Source organism: Heterodontus francisci, chromosome 42, assembly GCF_036365525.1.
Source record: "Heterodontus francisci isolate sHetFra1 chromosome 42, sHetFra1.hap1, whole genome shotgun sequence".
NCBI lineage: Eukaryota > Metazoa > Chordata > Chondrichthyes > Heterodontiformes > Heterodontidae > Heterodontus > Heterodontus francisci.
The window spans coordinates 11,004,697-11,025,638 of NC_090412.1; the positions used below are offsets into that span (position 1 = coordinate 11,004,697).

Below are 20,942 nucleotides of genomic sequence, written 5' to 3' on the forward strand. Positions count from 1 at the left end.
AACGAGCTGGATTTCTGAGGTTACAACAGTGAATACACTTCAAAAATATTTCATTGGCCATGAAGCTTTTTGGGGCATCTGGAGGTCATGAAAGTCACTATATAAATGAAAGTTCTTTCTTTCTTTAACAATTAATACACCAGTTACTTGCCTTGTGAAGAGGAATATGGGTCTCTGCAAAGGAGCATGTCTCATATAAAAGGTTGGGTTTCAGCTCGGGTGTGTTGGAAACATGCTTACTAATAGGATAGCTGCTGCTGGATTTCACTATTCCAAAGTAGTCTCAATTCAACAGTTTATTTCCACACTGGAGTGGTGAAATGGCACTCCATGGGTTGAAGGGTGCCCTATTACATTCATCAAAGTCACAGTTAAAGGATTTTGAAAGGACTCAAAGCTCCTGGGCACTATTGTTTAAAAAACCCAAAACTAGACCAAAGAAAGGAAGGAAAACTATCTTTTATTAATATCATGCCTTGGCGTGTCTGTAGGGATGTTCACGCATGACTATTCATTAGTGTATCACAGTGTATTAAAACTAAGTTTGTAGCTCCTGCCCTACATACACTTAGCCAGCAATTATTAGGATGTTAGACATGCTATATGTGCAATGCAATGGTGGAGAGTGGTGCATAGTAATATATAATAATAGTATATATGTCTGTCATAGTAATATATTAGTAATATATAATTATAGTAATATATAATAATAGATTATATAAATATCTCAAAACCAAAAGTCAGCTTCTTACAGACTGGTTAAAACCAAAAATAAACACAAGGCCACACAGCGAAGTACAAGTAGCTTAAACTATGGATGAATCTGCAGACCTGATCAGTCAAATAAGCTGGTACAGTTTTACTGTACTCTCATTTGTCCTTGATTTTTTTTAAATTTGAAATTATAAATGATATCAGTTAAGTAAAACAGGTAAAATTGCAATTCATATTTATTTACATCCACATTACAATATGTCTTTTATGGTTTGAACAAAATCAATTTATTTGGCTCACTTTTGGTATGGCTGTGCTGAAGGCGAGGATTGACAGTACTGGAGAATAGAACACATTGTTACAGAAACCTATCATCAGAATCAACTACTCTCATGTCATGTGCAGCATGTAAATAACTCACCATTGTGGCCCCCATGTTAACACTCAACTCTTTAATCAACCTCCTTCCTTCTATGGCTCACAATGACACGCTTCGAGTAAGCATGAGAGACTTGATGCTACAGTATAAGGAACAGATTTGATTCATATCCAGCATCGCTGCTTAATTTATACTGTACACAGAGAGTGGCATTCAGTTTCCTGAGGTCTCTGAAGAACTGTTGAGAACCATTCTTCTTTACATGCCATATTTTGCCTACATGTCACAGATAAGACTTCATGACGTTTCTGCTTTTGAATCCTTTGAAGACAGTCTACTTGTGCAAACAATCATGCTTGTTTGCTTCAAAGATATTTTTCTCAAACAAGTTTTCTGCATTTAACTGTTCTCAAATCTGAAGAGTAGCTTAATTAACCATTATCTTTCTACACTATTGTTAATAGATCCCTCGACCTGTGTTTGTTACACCAGTCACTAAAGATGATTATGATTAGAGATACAGCACTGAAACAGGCCCTTCGGCCCACCGAGTCTGTGCCGACCATCAACCACCCATTTATACTAATCCTACACTAATCCCATATTCCTACCAAACATCCCCACCTGTCCCTGTATTTCCCTACCACCTACCTATACTAGTGACAATTTAGAATGGCCAATTTACCTACCAACCTGCAAGTCTTTTGGCTTGTGGGAGGAAACCGGAGCACCCGGAGAAAACCCACGCAGACACAGGGAGAACTTGCAAACTCCGCACAGGCAGTACCCAGAATCAAACCCGGGTCCCTGGAGCTGTGAGGCTGCGGTGCTAACCACTGCGCCACTGTGCCGCCCATTAGTCACTCATGGTTGATGTCATTACTATGTTATTTCCTTACACAACCATTTCTTACATATAACACTCAGACATTAAAAGAAGACAATGCCATACTTTCTTCTCATGACACGTCAAAGCCATCCTGTTTATCTTGGATTGTCTGTTGCTCCAAGATACAACAACATTTGACTATTATCCCATAACTCTCCAAGATGTTCAACACCCCACCCAAACCTCAGGTCAGAATACCTGTTGCAGAAGTGTGGCTTTTCCATTCACCAAAACCATCAGACATCGTGGTGGCTCCCAGAAATATTGGGATTCTCTGTGCGATAGACTGTGGGAGAAATTGAAACTGTCACAATTCAATTCTTTAGGCCCTTTAGAGCCCACAGGGAAAGCAAATCACCATCCAATTATACCAGGATTGAAATACAGGTCGCAAGGATTGTAAGGGCAGTGTTTTAATCCCTTTAATCCATTTAGAAGAATCTTAAAGACGTTGAGCACACCTCTACTTCTCCCTCCTCCTTTAAGACTCTCCTGGAAACCTACGTGTTTGACGAAGCTTTTGGTCACCCATTCTAATGTCTCCTTCTTTGGCTTGGTGTCAATTTTTGTCTGGTTACGTTCCTGTGAGGTGCCTTGAGATGTTCTGCTACATTAAAGATGCTATATAAATGCAGGCTGCTGTTGTTAATAATCTCTATTTGGTTCAGAGGACCAGCTTACTAGTACAACACTGGGGACTTTTTTCAGTTGGACTGTACAGACTGCAAACCCTGAGAAGATTGTGCTGTTGGACTTTGTCATCTGCTATTTTAGAATTGATATGTGAAATCTTTCAGTCACCATTTGGTCAATGCTAGTCATTAATCTCATTCAGATGCTGATTCGTTTTGCTTGTAGAGGGAAGAAAATTTGTCAGGCAGTGTTCCAGCCAGTAGCAAAACATTGCCTCATTTAGGAGGAAAAAAAATAAAAGAGTGGAAAACTGCTGAAAAGCCTGAAAAGTATGAATCAATAAATGTGATGATTCCAAGAGTTTCTTTAATGTGGCACCATAGAAATCTGACATATTCAGGAAAGGGCCAGTCATGTACCTCTGATCTTCAAACTCTCTCATATCTTGAAGTGTCCTATCCTCATATCTTACTGTTAGCTGTGGCTCAGTGTTAGTGTGCTTGCCTCTCAGTTAGCAGGTTATGGTTCAAACCCCAATCGAGGGCGTCAGCACCTGATATATTGATTTGTCAGTGCAGTAGCAAGGGAGTGCTGCACTATTGGAGGTGCTGTCTTTACAGTGAGACATCAAATTGAAGCCCTGTCTGCTTGTGCAGGTGGACACAAATGACCCCTTCTATTTGACTTAGTGCAGGCACGTTCTCCTGGCCAACATTCATCCCTCACCCAGCATCAGTAAACTGATTATCTGGTCATTTACCTCATTGCTACCTGTGGGATCTTTCTGTGTGCAAGTTTTCTGCCGTGTTTCTCCACAATTACAGCAGTGACTATATTCCAACAGTAATGTTTTTGGCTGTGAAGCACTTTGGGACATCCCAAGGATCTGGAAGACCTCGCACAAATTCAAACTTTTCATCATTCATAAGCTGCACACTTTGGAACGGGTAGTTGGGCATGGCTACCCGACCCGAACCCGACAGGACCCGATGACATGTGGCGGGTTCGGGTCGGGTCGGATCACTCTTCTGGGTCCAGCAGTTGGGCTCAGGACGGGTCGGACACAGTGACAGCCAGGACGTCAAAGTGGGAAACACTCCGCACTAGTCTGCAGTGAGCGATTCCATCCAAGGTAGAGCGCGGGAAAAATGAAAGGACTTGAGCCGGGTCGGGCTCGGGTTGGATGTGGTTCTGTCGGGCTCGGGTTGGGTTTCATTTGCAGACCCGAGCCAGCCTTTAACGGGTAAAACAAACAAAAAGAGAGAAATTGACTTCTTTTTAAAAAAAACAGCAGTTGGTTTTTGTAGCAAATTAATAAAGCATAAATCTAATCAGTTTGCAGAGTCGCAGACTGCTTGAGCAATAAAAGTGTTTGCTAGGAAGTACAGAGTGCCTTTCTGCAATATTAGAATAATAGGCAGCCAATGTGAGAAACAACTCATTATAAATCTATGCTTACTTCATTACAGAGGGCATATAAGCCCATGAGTTAGTCAGCATATAACAAAAATAAGTACATAAACAGGCAGTGATAAGGTAGCACATGCTTCAGAAAATGAAGTAACTTGATTATTCATTTTTGAAATAAGCTTGGGGTGAGTGCTATAGGACATTAAATTACAAGATGCTGCAAGATATTTCATTTGTGTTGAATGCTTCTTAGCCCTTTCACCAAACTGTTGTGAGTTGGCAGTAACCTTCACCATGGCACAATGTCCAGCTGCTGTGTCTGTTAATTACAGACTGGTACTCTACAGCTGAATTTAATTCTCCCCCTGGGAGCAGGCTGGGAAGTGGAGGGGTGGGTGGTGTCGTAGAATCGGGAGGGAAGATGGAAGCCGGAGAGCCTGCCACCTTCCCGACTTCCTCCGATTAGGTCTGCGGTGGGGAAGGCCGAGGACAGCATTTCCACCCAGAGGCCAGCTGAGACCCTTAACCAACAGCTGGGGTGGAGCACTGCCACATGGGGAGGTCGCCCAGTAAAATCAGGCGGCCTAACTCTGGGCTGGCTATTGTGGGGGGGGGGGGGGGGGGGGGTCCTCCATGGGCAAAGGCCCCCAGTGGCAAAGGCCACCCGCCACCCTCAAAGGCTCCCCACCCACCCTGCCATAGACTGCTTGAGTGGCCCCAGTGAGACAGCCCCACTTACCTCCTGGTCCCAGGCCTATAGCAGTATCAGCAGTGGCCACCGCTCCCAGTGGTGCTGCTGGGATGGTTGAGCTGCCAGCCCTCTGATTGGCCAGCAGTTCGGTGAGGTGGAATCCCCGTCCTTAAAGGGACAGGGACCCCAGTGCTGTTAAATACAGCTGGGGATGCCCCTAACAGCCAAGGCGGGGTTCCTTTCACCTTCCTGGCCTGGCATTGTGACGCCCGCTGCCTGAATAAAAATCTGCTCTATGTGTTGATGATGTTTCCAACTGATAATGCATCCATTTCACGCAAATTGATCTCCAGAAAGGTGTCAATGGAAGTGGATGCACTACTGCCAAACTAGTCAGTGGGACATCACTTTGCACCAAGCCATGGCTCATTGGGTAGCACACTTGCCTCTGAGTCAGAAGGTTGTGGATCCAAGTCCTACTCCAGGATTTGAGTACAAAAATCAAGTACTGAGGGAGATCTGCACTGTCAGAGGTGCCGTCTTTCAAATGAACTGATAAACCAAGACCTTGTCTGGATTCTTAGGTGGATGTAAAAGATCCTGTGGCACTATTTCGAAGAAGAACAAGGGAGTTCTCCATGGTGTCCTGGCCAATTTTATTCCCTCAACCAGTTATAAAAAACAGAATATCTTGCCATTGTACTTTGCTGTGCACAAATTTGCTGCTGTGTTTCCTACATTATAACAGTGACTGCATGGCAAAAGCACTAAAGTGCTTTGGGATGTCCGAAGGTTGTGAAAGATGCTATATAAATGTAAGTCTTTCTTTCTTCCTGGTCAATCATTACCTGGGCAGCACAAGTTCACCACCAGGAAGCCAAGGGAACAGTTCATGGCACCAACGCAAGGAGTCGAGAGTGGGGTTAAAATCACATCCGGGGCCCCGAATTCTACATTTTAACACACCACCTGTGTGTGGTGGTGGACAAGAGTTCGTCGTGAACTCAGTGGGAACGCACAAACACCAATTTCAATACCTGCCTGGTTCAACGTGGGCAGGGTTAAAATTGGCCCCAGGGTAGAACATGGAAGGAGAGCATTCAGCCCACTCACCCTCCTCTCTCATTCCCACAATGATGCAAACCTTTTTTTTTCAAATATTTATCCATGTCCCTTTTAAATGTTGCTATAGGTTCTGCTTCCACCACTGATTCCAGCAGGGCACTCTATGTCTGAATAATCTTTACAACAATTCTCTTAACTGCCTCCTAAGTTTTGGTCCTCAAGGTATTGACTCACTAGCGAGTGGAAATAATGTTTCTCGATTTATATTATGAATACCTCTCAGTTTTAAACACATCAGATCACCTCGAAAGCACAATACACTGAACAAGAGCAATACCTGAGCACTATCTAACTTTGATATCAGCTTTTACCTGAACTGCTTCAGAGAGGAACAGGATGGAAGGTGGACGTATGAGAAGCTACAATGAGGCACGGAGGGCAGATGCACAGACCTTGGTGTGCTTTAGTTGCCGAGACCCGGCTACATCAGGTTAGGAGAGAATGATGCTTAATGCGAGGGGGAGGACAGGAAACAGGTCAAGGACTGGCTCAGAGGGTATGAAGGGGATGGTCAGACCTAAGCTGGTGTGCAGAGTTGTACTGGAGTGGAAAGGAAGCAGGATTGTGTGGCTCATGGTAAATTTGGCATCACACTCTATTTGGGATGGGATCATGAATTCAAAAGCCAGATTTATTCAGTTCAGTGCATAATTTATTAGTTTATAAATACAGTTATAATCTATCTGTTCAACTTTACTAGCTGTGGGAGGCAAGAAGCCATCACCATGAGAGTACACCACAGAAAATTGTTTTGATAGAATGTGATTGGTGGTTTTGATGACTGATTCACTCCAGGCTCTAACAGTGAGAATGCACCAGGATCTAGATGCAGAACAGTGGAAAGTGGGGACTGTGTTGCCGGGTAGAAGAGCTTCAGTGTAGATTCTGAAGCCAATACATTAGGCAAGCCAGTAGAAGTCAGTCATGACGAAGGTGATAGGTGGGATTATCGCTGTACAGGACACGTTGCAGTTCTGCAGTTTGTGTAGGTGGAGATAAGAAGGCTGGTGAGAAGGTGTGGTTGGAAGCGACAATGACATGGATTCACATGGGGTGGTGCAAGAGACTATAGGGACTGAGGCAGTCGCAGTATAGTGAGTGGGAGGCCTGGCTGATTTTCTTCCTTCTTCACCCAGGAGAATCCTGGCATTCTGACCTCTGCTGTAACTGAGGTCAACTAACTGTTCATCCAATCAGTGACCTCCCAGGTTGGTATGGTGGTGATATCACATAGCTGAAAATAAGGTACTGCTTGTGGAAAAAACCCCTGTCCATATTTTTATTTTAGTTATTTCCTATCCTTATTTTCACACTGGAGTCAAGCTTTAACTGTAAAATATAACGGTCCAACTTTTTGCACACTTTTACCAGCAGATTGGATGTGGTCTGCTTCATCCTGAAATAGTTTGTCACTGAGCATCTGATCAGCTTTTTGACACTATATGCAGTGTTATTTACACCGTCACTCCCAACACTTGTGTCACTGCCTCTTTGTCTTGACTTAGTGAAGAGCAAAAGGTGTCATAGAGATCATAGCAAACCTGCTGACTGGCTTAAGCTCTGATCAGAAGAGAAGCTTGGCTCTAGGGGGTTATAAAATTACAGGCCTGGAAATTATTACGCTGCCTTGGTTTAAGCCCTTGGACTCAATAGAAATTCCAGTTGAAGCTAACACATGACTCTGGCTGATCCACCTTAGTAGTCCAGTATTCTTTACTTCTCTGAGTGGAATTCATTGACTCCAAAAAAAATGGCCCAAATCTAATTCTATTAAAAAAAAATGATCTGGGATCACCATCTCAGTAATTCAATGAGAGCAAACTTTGAAGATTGCAACACAGCAGCTTTCAGGAGTTAACGCATGGTGATAAGCAACCCAAAAGGATGCTTTGAGGCTTCTTTGAGGGGAACATGGTTCATTGAGTCCAGTCACAAATAGGCATGCTCCTGACCAACAACCCTGCAGGTTTCATGACTGAAGATTAATTATTCATCACATCTCTTAACTGCCAGGCAGAATTCCCGATTAAATCAGAAATTACCAGGAGGGAAACACAGCTCGAGTTTCTAGCTGACCACACATATGCTGCACAAGTTATTTTTGAATGCCTGTAAAATTCTGATGAGGATCATGCATTCAAGCATTGCTAGAAAACAACCACGGCAAAATTGGAAATGTTTTGCTTGTTAGGTTCCTTAAAATATATCTACAGCGCATAAATTATAAATCTAAACTACCACAAATCATTCACCAATAGCAGAATACATACAACATTTTAACTTCAACAGAAAATATCATTACACAAAACAAATCTATTATTTTGTGGCTGTGCCTTCAACTGCCTAGGCCCTAAGCTCTGGAATTCCCTCCCTAAACCTCTCTACCTCTCTTTTCTCCTTAAAACCTACCTCTTTGATGAAGCTTTTGCCAATTTGCCTTAATATCACCTTGGGTGGCTCGGTGTTTAATCTTGCTCTATAACACTTCTGTGAAGTTCCTTGGAAGTTAGCAACTTAATGAGTTACATCGTGAGTCAGTTAGAATCTCCTGGAGTAAGAGAAAAAAAACAGATTTTCTTCTGTTTAAAATAGCAAACCTACAACCATGAGAGCTGTGCTTGTGGGAGTATAACTCATGACAGGGGCATCCAAGTAGATAGGTTGAAAGTGAGCAGTTAGAATAAAGGCAGTGCATTGCTCCTCCTGGTACAGGATTTAGAGTCAGCTGATGACCTGACCACATAAATATGTCATTTGTTATGGAACCGTCCCACAGACAAGCAGAATTAGTTGCAGGTGAGCAAATATAAACAGTGACTGTACAGAACAGCAATCTGCTGTATATAAGGCAAAATGATATCTGATGGAGTCAAATGTCCCTCTTTGGACAGAGAGCGGCGAAAGAATTAAGTTGTATCATGTGTCACTAGACACAGGAGACTCTAACTAACTAAACTATATAACTAATTAAGTAACTAACTACTTGGATCCACTTCCACACACAGAATATTTGAACAGTGACCCAAAAGAGCCAAGGCAGATGACACACAGCCCCAATTAGCAGTTAAATATCACAACAGTATTCTAGACTACGAACAGTGCCCTGGGAGATGTTCTAGTATTTATAATAATTATACTTGCACATTTTAAAAGCTGACATTTTCACATTGTTTTTGAATGCAAAGCTCTAATCAGGGCTACAGCTATTCTATACCCCAGCAAATCAAGTTCTCCTTCTATTACACAAGATTACTGTTCTTTTCTATAAGGAAGTCCATAATTCTGACCATTTTCCAAATAAAAACTCAGCCCAATAGATTGGACTTGAGATAAGGCATTGAGTTTTTCATAAAATATCTATTTTAAGATTAAAACTTTAACACAATTAAATTTGTAAATAGATTCATGTCGTGGATTTGCTTCTGTCTTTGGTGTGAACACACATGCACACACAATTCCAGGACTTAATAAATCCTTATGCTCAAAAAAATGGTAATAGAATCTATATAAAAATGTTTTTGTGTTAATTTCACTATTGAACTTGACTGCTACTCAAAGCTCTATTTACCTATGCCAGGGTTAAACATTAAGAGACAAAATTAGATTGGGGGGATAGAGGGTTCAGAGTGGATCTGAAGGCTGGCTAAAACAGGCTGGAAAGGAAAAACATACAAGAAAATTGCTTCCCTCACCCTGAATGTTCTACTCTGTTTGGAAATTGTGTCTCTCCTGTAAAATCTCATCTCAGCTCAATATTTTCACAAGAATACATTGCACGGAATTTTACGGCCCCCCCAACAAGCGGTGGTGGGGGAGGGGGACTGAAAAATTGAGTGGGAGGCAGGGGAGGGCTGTTCCCAACACCTTCCCGTCCCCGCTACAATTTTACATGGGGCGGCGGTGAGAAACGGCCCGCCTGCCCCAGGCCAAACAAGGCCCTTACGTGGCCAATTGAATTTTTGTTTTTGCCAATGATGACCCCATTTTGAGGCTCCTAACACCTGTCGACTCAACATTGAGTTCAACCTGTTGCAGTGCTGTTGCCATTTGCACATTCTCTAGATGCATTTTTTGTTTCTTCAATTGTCTCAGTACTGCCCCCTTTTGCCTTGCCAATTAACTGCCACTTAAGGGCCCCCTTCCACCGCCACTGATATTTTACCCACGGTGGCCGGATAGCAAACGCCCCAAGAACACCGCCAGGCAAAACCTGGTGGCCTTCTTGTGGGCTGCTAGGGGACCCTCCTGATCGGCCACCCTGTGCCCCACGAAGGGCTGCCCCCAATGCACAACACGCCCACTCCCCCACCAACTGACCACCCTCCCCCACACCTTGCCTCACCGGGGCCCATCGAATTGTTCCCAGCAAGGCCCTAAAAACTTACCTCCTTTCCCGGGCCGCCCTCCCTCGTCTTCCTGAAGCTGGGTGTAGTCCCAGCAGTGGTCACATACTCCCAGTGGCACTGCTGGGACTAAGAAGCTCCATTAGGCAGGACTTCCTGCCTCAGGAAAGTGGAAGTCCTGCCCAAGACCAATTAAGGGCCTGGGGAGCAGAAAATCCCGGTGTGGCTCCCCTGGCCCGGTGGAGGCAGGCTCACTCCCGAATTTTCGGGTGGGGGGTGCCTCCTGCCCATTGTTAAATTCTGGTCATTGTTACTAAACTATTATGCCCTGCTGTGAGGTTCTTTACAATGCCAAGTGATTTCAGGCATTCGTTTTCATGCTGGGCTTCTCAGTAACAGACTCTCGTTGTTCAGAGAATCCACCTCTAGCCCTTGGTTTCAATCTTTCACTTTTAGACCAATCTGCTCCCACCCAGCACAGTGGGAGCTGTGGTGAGGAAAACAAGCTATTATTTCACCATCGAACATCTGCTAGGAGGTAAATACACTGGAGTGGGAGCCAGTTTATTATCATACACAATTTAACAGCCATATTTACACAGAATCAAACAGATTTCACCCTCCCCCCACCCCCCAAGTCAATTGGTAACATAATCATGATCCTTGTTGTATCAATCTGGCTCCAATACTTACTTCTAAATGAGGCCCAAAAGCTGATGATAAAAGTAGTTACATTTTTTTATTCCATTTTTGCCACAAGCAGAATTTTCTAAGAGATATGCAATTGAATTTTTGCTTTTGCCAATGATGACCCCAGTTTGAGGCTCCGAACACCCCTCGACTCAACATTGAGTTCAACAATTTGAGATCATAACCACTGCTTCTGTTTCAGTGCTGTTCCCATCTGCATCTCCTCTAGATGCATTTTTTTGTTTCTTCAATTGTCTCATTATCACCCCCTTTTGCCTTGTGCCATCATCTCTTCTCGTTTCATCTCTCCTGCCGTTCATCTTGTCACAGATCTTCCCTCTTCTTTCCTCTCCTCTCCCCCTTTGTCTCTGTACTTGCTTAAAACCTTTTACACCTCAAATCTTCTGCCAGTTCCGATGAAAGGTCAATGACATATTAAGTTAACTCTGTTTTTCTCTCTCTGCAGATGCTGCCAGAGCTGCTGAGTATTATCCAGCATTTTCTCTTTTTATTTCATTTATATAGTTCCTTCAGCTTAGGAAAATGTCACAAGATGCTCCGCGGAGCTGCAGGGAAATTAAATTGCCCACTGAGGCAAAGGAGGAGATGCTTGGAGGGGTGATACAAAACCTTGGTCAAAGCTGTGCATTTTAAGCAGAGTTTTAAAAATGGAATGGGGGTGGAGAGGCAGAATGGTTTGAGGAGGAAATTCCAGAGCAAGGTGGCTAAAATCACAATGGCGGGGCTAAGGGAGAGAAGTACGTATAAGAGGTTGGAGTTAGAGCAATGGAGATTTGGTGGGATTGGAGCATTGCAATGGAGATAAAAAGATACTAATTCATGGGCAAATAAGAGCACTCAAGCAATTGAAATCACCTTAGGAATACAAAAATAAATCATAGAAAAACATTAAAATCAAGTTTTTAAAAATTGAGTCAAAATTCTAACATATATATACCCAAACAAATTAGTCTTACATAGTCCTTTTCAGCATCATATGCTTGTATCAGGAGTAGGTTGAAGGAAAGTAGATTATTTTTTAAACTCACTATTGTATCCAGTGTTTGCATCAAGCACTCCAAGATCAGGTAGAGGACCATCATTTATAAGCAGTGCAAAGCTTTCGCTGCACCACACTGTTCACCTGTCCCTCCTGATGTGCCTTAACTACATTGCAGCACCACAATGACAAACCCATATCAGTTACCCTTCCGGCAATCTCAGGGATGTGCCAATCATGCACCAAATTAAATCAGTGACTCACTCGAATTAGACCCCATCAGATGAGACTGCCCAAGTACATTTCATTTAGGATATTTTATTGCTGCCAAGGGATACTTTCACTCTGTCAGTATGGCCTAGATGCAAGCACAAGTCCCCCAGAATTGAAAGCACTGTATTCTACGAATTGTTATTTAAGAAACTGCTACACCTGGTCCCATTTGTTAAGGCTCAGGATATGTTAAACTGCTACAATTTCACTCCTCCCATGCACAGCAATACTGTGGAATTGCAACAGGGAAAAAGGCCACTCAGCTCGGCCAATCCTCGCCAGTAATTACCTTTCACATGAAAAAATAATTCTAATCGCATTTACCCACCCTGTTCCTATAACTCCTAATCCCTTTGCCTTCATCCACCTATCTGACCTAATCTTGAATGTTGATACAGTTTTTACCTCAACCACTAACCCTGGAAGTGAATTTCACAACTCTCTGTGTAAAGAAGATTCTCCTACTCTCTAATTTTGGCTCCTCATTCTACTGGAAATAGTCTGTTTCACTTACCCAAAGTACTCTTACTGCTGGACCATTTTGTGTAAATTGCAGAGGCTAGCAAGAACTATGGCATTAAGTAAATCACCTTTGGAGTCAGCTCTGTGCAAAAACATTCATTTCATTGTCCGGGTGCCTGGCTATACTGTAATTGTGTCTGGTTTCTGGATTATATTGCAGTGGGATTGCTCCAGATATCCTTATAAAACAGTGTTATTTTACCATCTACAGGGAGGTGTAAAAGATCCCATGGCACTATTTCAAAGAAGAGGACGAGAGTTATCCCCGGGTTCCTGGCCAATATTTATCCCTCAAGCAACATCTCAAAAGCATATTATCTGGTCAGTATCACATTGCTGCTTGTGGGAGCTTGCTATGCACAAATTGGCTGCCATGTTTCCTACATTACAACAGTGACTACACTTCAAAAGTACTTCACTGGCTTTAAAGCACTTTGGGATGATCTGTCATGAAATATATGAATTTGTCATTTCTTCTTTTTATAAATATTTTTCTAATGGCATACAAAACATTTTAGAAGCAACAATAATGACTTGCATTTATATAGCACCTTTAACATAGTAGAACATCCCAAGGCACTTCACAGGAGCGTAATCAAACAATACTTGGTATAAGGCATTATTAGGACAGGTGACCGAAAGCTTGGTCAAAGAGGTAGGTTTTAAGGAACATCGGGAAGGAAGGTCCATGCTGAGTTTTGTGACCATACTCATTCATCTGGGAGGACCAAATGCATGCAAGTGAATTTCTCCAAGTGCTAAACTTACAAAATATAGACTGAGCCATTACTTGCAGTAAATGACCAGTAAGTGCTTGTCAGTTATAAACAGTCTTGTAAAAGTTCCCTCGAACTGTAATATATCTGAATGAGTTCTGACACACCTTATACTTGCTGTATCCATTAAAGCTTCGTACCCAGGCATAATGATTATTTCTGATTTTTGCAGATGATGTGTTAATCCTGTAAGCAGGCAGCTCTGAAAGGAGGTGAGCTAGAGGATATCCTATAGGGTAAATAAGGTGCTAAATGAAATTTTAGACAAAGATTAATGCTGAACACTCTAAGTTAAGGAATGACTGCAGGACAAGGTGATGTGGGTAGAAACTGTAAAAGGCAAATTCAGGAATAATATTAGGACACAGTGCTTCACATGAAGAGTAATTAATACCTGGAATGGCCTCATGGTAGAGTAGCGAAGGAAAAATAAAGGTCATCCAAGAAGCAGTTTGCTGCAGAGATGCTGGAGGTGGTGTACTTTTCCATGGAAGGATAGTTGGATGGGTCAAATGGCCTCCTTTATCAATACTTTCTTTATCCCTGTGACTGCAATTATCAGTAGCAACCACTGAATCAAAAGACACGACTGTAAACATAAGCATGGGCTCTCGAACATGGAGAAAGATGGCTGTTGCTGCTCCACACTTTCAGACCGGATATTCAGCAGGACTAAATCATTAGGTACAGCAACTTGTGAAATGTATACATCATTCAGGAGATAGCTGAGGAGCATTCGTTGAAAATCCTCTTTGTGATATCCTCATATATAGCTTCAAAATTCTGCTGCACAGTTCCACATGAAGCTACCATACAAGATGGTCACTGCTAAGCTTGGTTTCTGTTCCTGGTCAAAATACTTCTTTGTTGTCTTGACTCGGATACCCTTCCAAACCACCTGGCTTTCTCCAACACTCTACATCCTTCAAAAAGAGTAGCTCCAGCTCAACGACAGTAGCAGTTTGGATCTATGGTAAAAAATATCTTGACAAGACTTAAATAAAAGCAAATCTAGACTCATTGCACAGGCAGGCAAAACATTACACAGGGGAGTTGTACAAACTTAGTAGTCAAGTCATGAAGCTGATCTATGTAACTCATTCATGGAATCATACAATGAACAATATAAGAACATAAGAACTAGGAGCAGGAGTAGGCAATTCAGCCCTTCGAGCCTGCTCCGCCATTCAATAGAAATATAGTCAAACTCTTCTCCTGCAACAGCCTTTGCACGCCTGGGGCTAAATTTAATCACGAATTCCAGCAGAACAGTGGCACACAGGATGCCATATGCGCCATATTTGACACAATTCATATACTTTTCTACATATGAGTGTAGATTGCACCAGAGCACCAATATAATAGCCAGTCACATGAATTACTCAACCCCAAATAGCAGTGGTGTATGTATTGATATCAATGGGTGCCTTTATGTTAGCAGAGTATGACAAAGATGGCAGATTCCTATATCTCTATGTAATGCAAGTTCAGAGTGGGATACCACAAACAAAAATTGCAAGGCGATAATAAAGCAAGTTTAAAAAAAAACCTTTTTATGATTCTCGTTTACGCCAGATACTTTTTCTCAAGTTTGCTTTCAGAGGCAAGCCCTTGCCCCCTATGAAATTAAACCAAAACTTGACTTTATACACAAAGTAACCAGGCACCAGCATGCGCTAGGTAAGCAAGGAAACTTTCCCCTCCCCCCACAACACACCCGACCCAACCCCATTTGCTGTTGGGATATGGGAGAAACTAACAAGACTGCATTTGTTGCACGTTCCCACTTACACGTTAACTAAAGGGCCAGTGAACCAGTTGGGTTTTCTATGCTCATTTTCTCTTGTATTATCCCACAAATTACCAGATTTATTGAGTTCAGTTTCAAATTGCCAGGATGGGACACCAGTTCAGTACTATAACCACTACACTACTTTACCCTGCTGTTGCCAATAAGTATATAAGGATTCCATTGTATTTCATGTAATTATACTGTGAGGGGCAGTTATTGTTATTTATGAAACATGTGGTAGTGAATTAGCATACAGTAAGACCCCAGAAACAGCAAAAAAGTGAATGATCAATTATTCTCTTTCTGGCAGTGTTAGTTGAGAGGTGGACACACACCAGAACACCAGGAAAACACCATGCTCTTCTTTGAATAAGACATTTAAGCCAAACTGTAGAGGCAGGCAAGGACATTAGTTCAATGCCATATCTGAAGTGGCACCTTCGACAATGCTGCACTCCCTCAGTTGGGCAAGCAAGCTGATAATTGTGTCTGCAGTGCCTTCAGACTGACAATGTTAGTCTGAGAAAGAAAATTCCTGAAAACATAGGAGCATCTTTTTGCACTTGGGGGGTGTGGGGGACAATGGCAGTGGGTGGCAGGGGAAGAGAGACAAAGGTGCACTGCCTTCCTATCTCGTCGCTTTACAATGAGCAGAGTCACCAGGAGTGCAACGACTGTTCAGATTCAGAATAGAGGAGGTGGGGCCTTCCATCATGCCAGTTTGCCCCTTCTGGCAAGTGCCCACTCGGATTGCGTCTCATCTACGCACAGTGGCAGTTACCCCCATTACTAATGTGGAATTTAATTTCCCCCCCCCCCCCCCCCCACTTTAAATACTGGACTCTGATGTAAAACTATGTCGGTCATTTTGTAACAGAACAGATATAAAGTTTCAGGAGCATTCAGTGAGTGCTTGGGTTCTGTTAACATTCTTCTCCTATCCAATGCTTATTGAAGTAGTGTTAGTACATTGCTCCGTGACTGAAAATCAAATTTGCATGTCCGTTTTTTTTCTGTGCAGAACACGTGGGTAAAATTGCAAGCAATGCACGGAATTAGCTTGGGAGCACCTGCAAGACGAAATCGATAAATGGGCCCCAGGTCTTTAAACCGAAAGAAAGGAGGATTTTATGACCTCAGGTTGTCCGAAACGCTTTAAAGCCACTAAAGCACTTTTGAAGTGTAGTCACTATTGTAATGCAGGAAATATTACATAGGCAGGGAAATAGTCTATATATAAGAAACATCTTGCAAGATAAAGTATTCCTGAAGGAATCTCTGGTGTGCTATCATAGCAACAATGCTTTTTTTGTGTAGCAGAATTTCTAGGATATATATTATGTTAAAACGTTTGTGTTAAAAGCAAATGGGAAAGCATTGTGTTCCAGTAGATTTGGCAAACCTCAGGACACAACACTCCAGAGTTGTTTTCACAAATTGAATAAAGGGAGAAAGCTTTGCCACATACGAACATATGAATTAGGAGCAGGAGTAGGCTACTCAGCCCTTCCAACCTGCTCCGCCATTCAATAAGTTCATGGCTGAGCTGATGACTCCACATTTCCACCTACCCCCGATAACCTTCCACCCTCTTGCTTATCGAGAATTTATCTACCTCTGCCTTAGAAATATTCAAAGACTCTGCTTCCACCACCTTTTGAGGAAGAGAATTCCAAAGATTCACGACCCTCAGAGAAAAAATTTCTCCTCATCTCTGTCTTAAATGGGTAACTCCTTATTTTTAAACAGTGACCCCTTGTTCGAGAATCTCCCACAAGGGGAAACATCCTTTCCACATCCACCCTGTCAAGACCCCACAGGATCTTATATGTTTCAATCAGGTCGCCTCTTACTCTTCTAAATTCCAGCGGATACAAGCCTAGCCTGTCCAATCTTGCCTCATAAGACAGTCCACCCATTCCAAGTATTAGTCCAGTAAACCTTCTCTGTACTGGCTCTTCCAGGAATTCAGCTTAAATTATCTCTCCAAAGCAATTACATGTCTGCTTTAAAAGACTAAACAGTTGAAGTATTGCTGTGGTACATAAATGATATGCCATGAGGCATTTAGCTCTAAGAACAATGATTTATGTTCAGTGGGCTTAATAGCATAAAAGCCAATAACTCTGTTAAAACAGGGAGTGGTGCTTCTTACATTTTCAGGTATAGGATCCATCTTCTGTAACAAATTGACCATCAAACAATGAAAGGCACAGTTGGGTACTTAATGGGATATTTATGAGTTGGCGGTTGGGCACTTTCACACAGACTATCCAAACTCTCAATGCTGACCTAAAATTATACTCATGTTATCTTTGAGTAGGCATACTTTTCCCCTTTTTGTTCTTCAGAGTCCAGAAACGATTCGGGTTAGGTGCAGAATCGAGGTTCCTTTATGCTAAATGTAAGGTGTTAAGGCCAGGACTGAGAGAGAACTGAAACCCCAGTTCCCTTCCCTTTGCTGTCTGTAATCAGTGTGTTTTTAACAAGGAAGAGGGGTGTGTTTCTTAACCCGAGTGTATGAACAATTTGAATAACCAGCAGCATGCTTTTGATGAGTTTAAATAATGAGGATTATTGCATTCACACGTTCACCCCGAAAGTCTAACACTACATCACTCTCTCACTCTCTCACACTCGAGAAAGAAAGCTGTTAAAGAGGATAGTACATGTTTACCAATTACAACCAAAGGAATAGTTTGTTAGTCACGTGATTTCAGCTTGTCCTGGGGAAAAGGCATACGTTACGGGGCTGATGAAGAAAGTGTTTTCACTCCTGAAGCATAGTTAGGTGGATTTGATAGTCGGAATTGTATATCAAAGTTGTTGCAGGATTCTCTTGTAAAGGTGGATTTTCAGTAGGTCACAAAGTTAGTTGGTTGTAGTCTCATTACTAGAAGGTTGGTTTTCTGTACTAATGTTCTTGAAAAGGAACAAGCTTGGAGACCTTAAGACATTATAGCCTCCAGTTCTTTTAAAGTACAATGGTACTGCCTTGTCTGCTTTCTCTGCAGCTGTTGCTTGCTGACAGATCAGTTTCTTACTGATGCTTGAAGTAATAAGATCTGGGTTTAGTTTTTGTCATGTGATCATCTGATCAACACTCCTATTGTCCAACCAGAATAATTTGAAGTTCGAAGCCATCACTACACAATGGGGGATGGATGGTGTCCATTCACACTTACTTATGATTTAATTGGCTTCTTACAGCAAAGTGATTCATGACAACGCTTGCCAGCGCTGACATCATCAGGCTGCGCCGCGGTGCGCAGATGCGCAGACGGTCTCCTGCTCTCTGCGCATGCTCTGCGGTCCGGATTGCCAGGACCAGTTTGCGCATGCGCAGTTGACGTCATCGTGTAACGTCGGCTTCTTCGGGCAACGCGCCAGGTTGGCCTCTGTGCATACGCTTCATGCAATCTTCCGATATTCACGCATGCGTCAAAGCTTCGGCGCGAGTTTTTGAAAGTGGAAGGAGGAGAGGTTTTGCGGGCATTTTCTCGCATTTTATCTCAATTATTTAGTCGTTTTGGAGATTTGCTTCATTTTTATTAGACAGAGGAGATTGTTCCAAGGTAAGTTGCTCTGAAAACATTTCCATTGTCTGGGGCACCGCATGTGCTCCAGTCTCTGTTGTAAGCTGCTCTGAAAACATTTCCATTGTCTGGGGCACCGCATGTGCTCCAGTCCCTGTTGTAAGCTGCTCTGAAAACATTTCCATTGTCTGGGGCACTGCATGTGCTCCAGTCCCTGTTGTAAGCTGCTCTGAAAACATTTCCATTGTCTGGGGCACCGCATGTGCTCCAGTCTCTGTTGTAAGCTGCTCTGAAAACATTTCCATTGTCTGGGGCACTGCATGTGCTCCAGTCCCTGTTGTAAGTTGCTGTGTGCAGGCAGTACATGTGCTGCAGTCCAGCGAACAACCTTCCATTTAAACGGTCACTTCTGCAGAGTGGAATGGCATCATTCATGTGGAAACTGGACTGGCTGCGGCGACAGATTCTCCTCTGGCAGCAAGAACTGGCTGATGAGATGGAGCCAATTAATTTGCCCAACAATTGCCCGGAAGCACCTTCGGATGGAGGCGGCCACGCGCTGGACATCAGTCGCGTGCCACAATCCATGGACCCTGAGCGTTTCACCCCCTGGCCTAATGATCTGATGGACCATACATACGCCTGCCTGTTCAAAGCTTCACTTCTCCCACCTGCGGTACCCTCTCCTTGCTGCTCAGTTACACAGACACCTGTTCCTGCACCCATCCGAGCAGTGCACGTGGACACACAGCCACCTGTTTCCCCATTCACCTTTGAAACAACCATGCAGAGCCTTGTGAGACTCCGCAATTGCCAACTGCTGCCTGTCAAGCAGAGAGGGTGTCCAAAGGGGTCAAGCACTTGGGGAACATTCACCAAGAATAGACTGAGCTCAGACTCTTGTGACTTTGCCTTCTTCATATGGACAATACAGTAGTGGAATAGAGAGCCAAGCGTTCATTCACCACAAGGCTCTCCACAGGAACAATCTCTTTAGCTGTGCATAGCAGAGACTCGGCCTGTCTGTCTAACGGGATTGCTGACGACACAACACTCATGTATCCATGCACAGCAGTGCCTCGGATGCTTAATGAACTTAATAAAACTTCTCAATAATTAAACCCAGAATTGTTGAGGTTTTGTTTTGCATGCTATTTCCCCGACTTTGCAACTGCACTTCAGATATTCAACTATGGTGGAGGGGTGGAGGTAGGGGGGTAGAGGGAGGGGGGGGAGGTAGGGGGGGTAGAGGGAGGGGTGGAGGTAGGGGGGTGGAGGTAGGGGGGTGGAGGTAGGGGGGTAGAGGGAGGGGTGGGTGAAGAGGGGGGTGGAGGTAGGGGGTGGAGGTAGGGGGCTAGAGGGAGTGGTGGGTGAAGAGGGGGATAGAGGGATGGGTGAAGAGGGGGAGGGAGGGGTGGGTGAAGAGGGGGAGGTGAGGATGGAGAGGGGGGAGGGGTGGGGAGAGGGAGCATGCAAAATGCAGGGACCAGACAGTTGCAATGCCTGAAGTACTGTGGAGAAGTAAGGGAGAAAGCAACTGGATTGGGCATCCGCAGCTGGAGGGAACGGCTGAATGAAGAGGGCCGTAAGCGAGAGGCCGTAGAGAGCCACGGGGAGCGAGCGTGCGAAGACCTTGGTGTCGCCGGGTCCAGGGACTGGCCGGTAAGTCTTTTGCTGATGTGTTTATGGCGCATGCACAGAAAAAGGCAATCCTCTTCCGCTCCGCTGCTCCCCCCCCCCCACTCTCCCCCACCCCCGCCCTCCCCCCCCACTCTCTCCCCTCCCCCCCTCTCTCCTACCCCCCTCCCTCTCCCCTTCCTCCCTCTCCCTCCCCTCCTCCCTCTCCCCCTCCTCCCTCTCCCCCTCCTCCCTCTCCCCCTCCACCCTCTCTCCCCCCCTCCTCCCCCAGTTCTCCCCCCCTTCCCCCAGCTCACCCCCCCTTCCCCCAGCTCTCCCCCTCCCTCTTTTTGAACCCCTCCCTCTTTCCCCCCTCCTTTTTTACCCCCCTCCCTCTTTCCCCCCTCCCTCTTTCCCCCTCCCTCCCTCTTCCCCCCTCCCTCCCTCCCTCCCTCTTTCCCCCCTCCTTCTTTCCCCCTCCCTCTTTCCCCCCTCCCTCCCTCCTTCCCCCCTCCCTCCCTCCTTCTCCCCCTCCCTCCCTCCCTCTTTCCC

The 20,942-nt window shown here is 44.0% G+C and overlaps 1 protein-coding gene across 1 annotated transcript in view; it reads right to left on the reverse strand.

The window, feature by feature from the left end:
- Positions 1-1,142: 1,142 nt before the first annotated feature.
- The window catches only part of rps24 (ribosomal protein S24), a 332,740-nt gene continuing 312,940 nt past the window's right edge, over positions 1,143-20,942 (reverse strand). The window contains exon 6 of the mRNA XM_068020565.1: positions 1,143-1,154. The gene's annotated coding sequence lies outside the window, so the exon portion shown is untranslated. The remainder of the gene's footprint in view (positions 1,155-20,942) is intronic.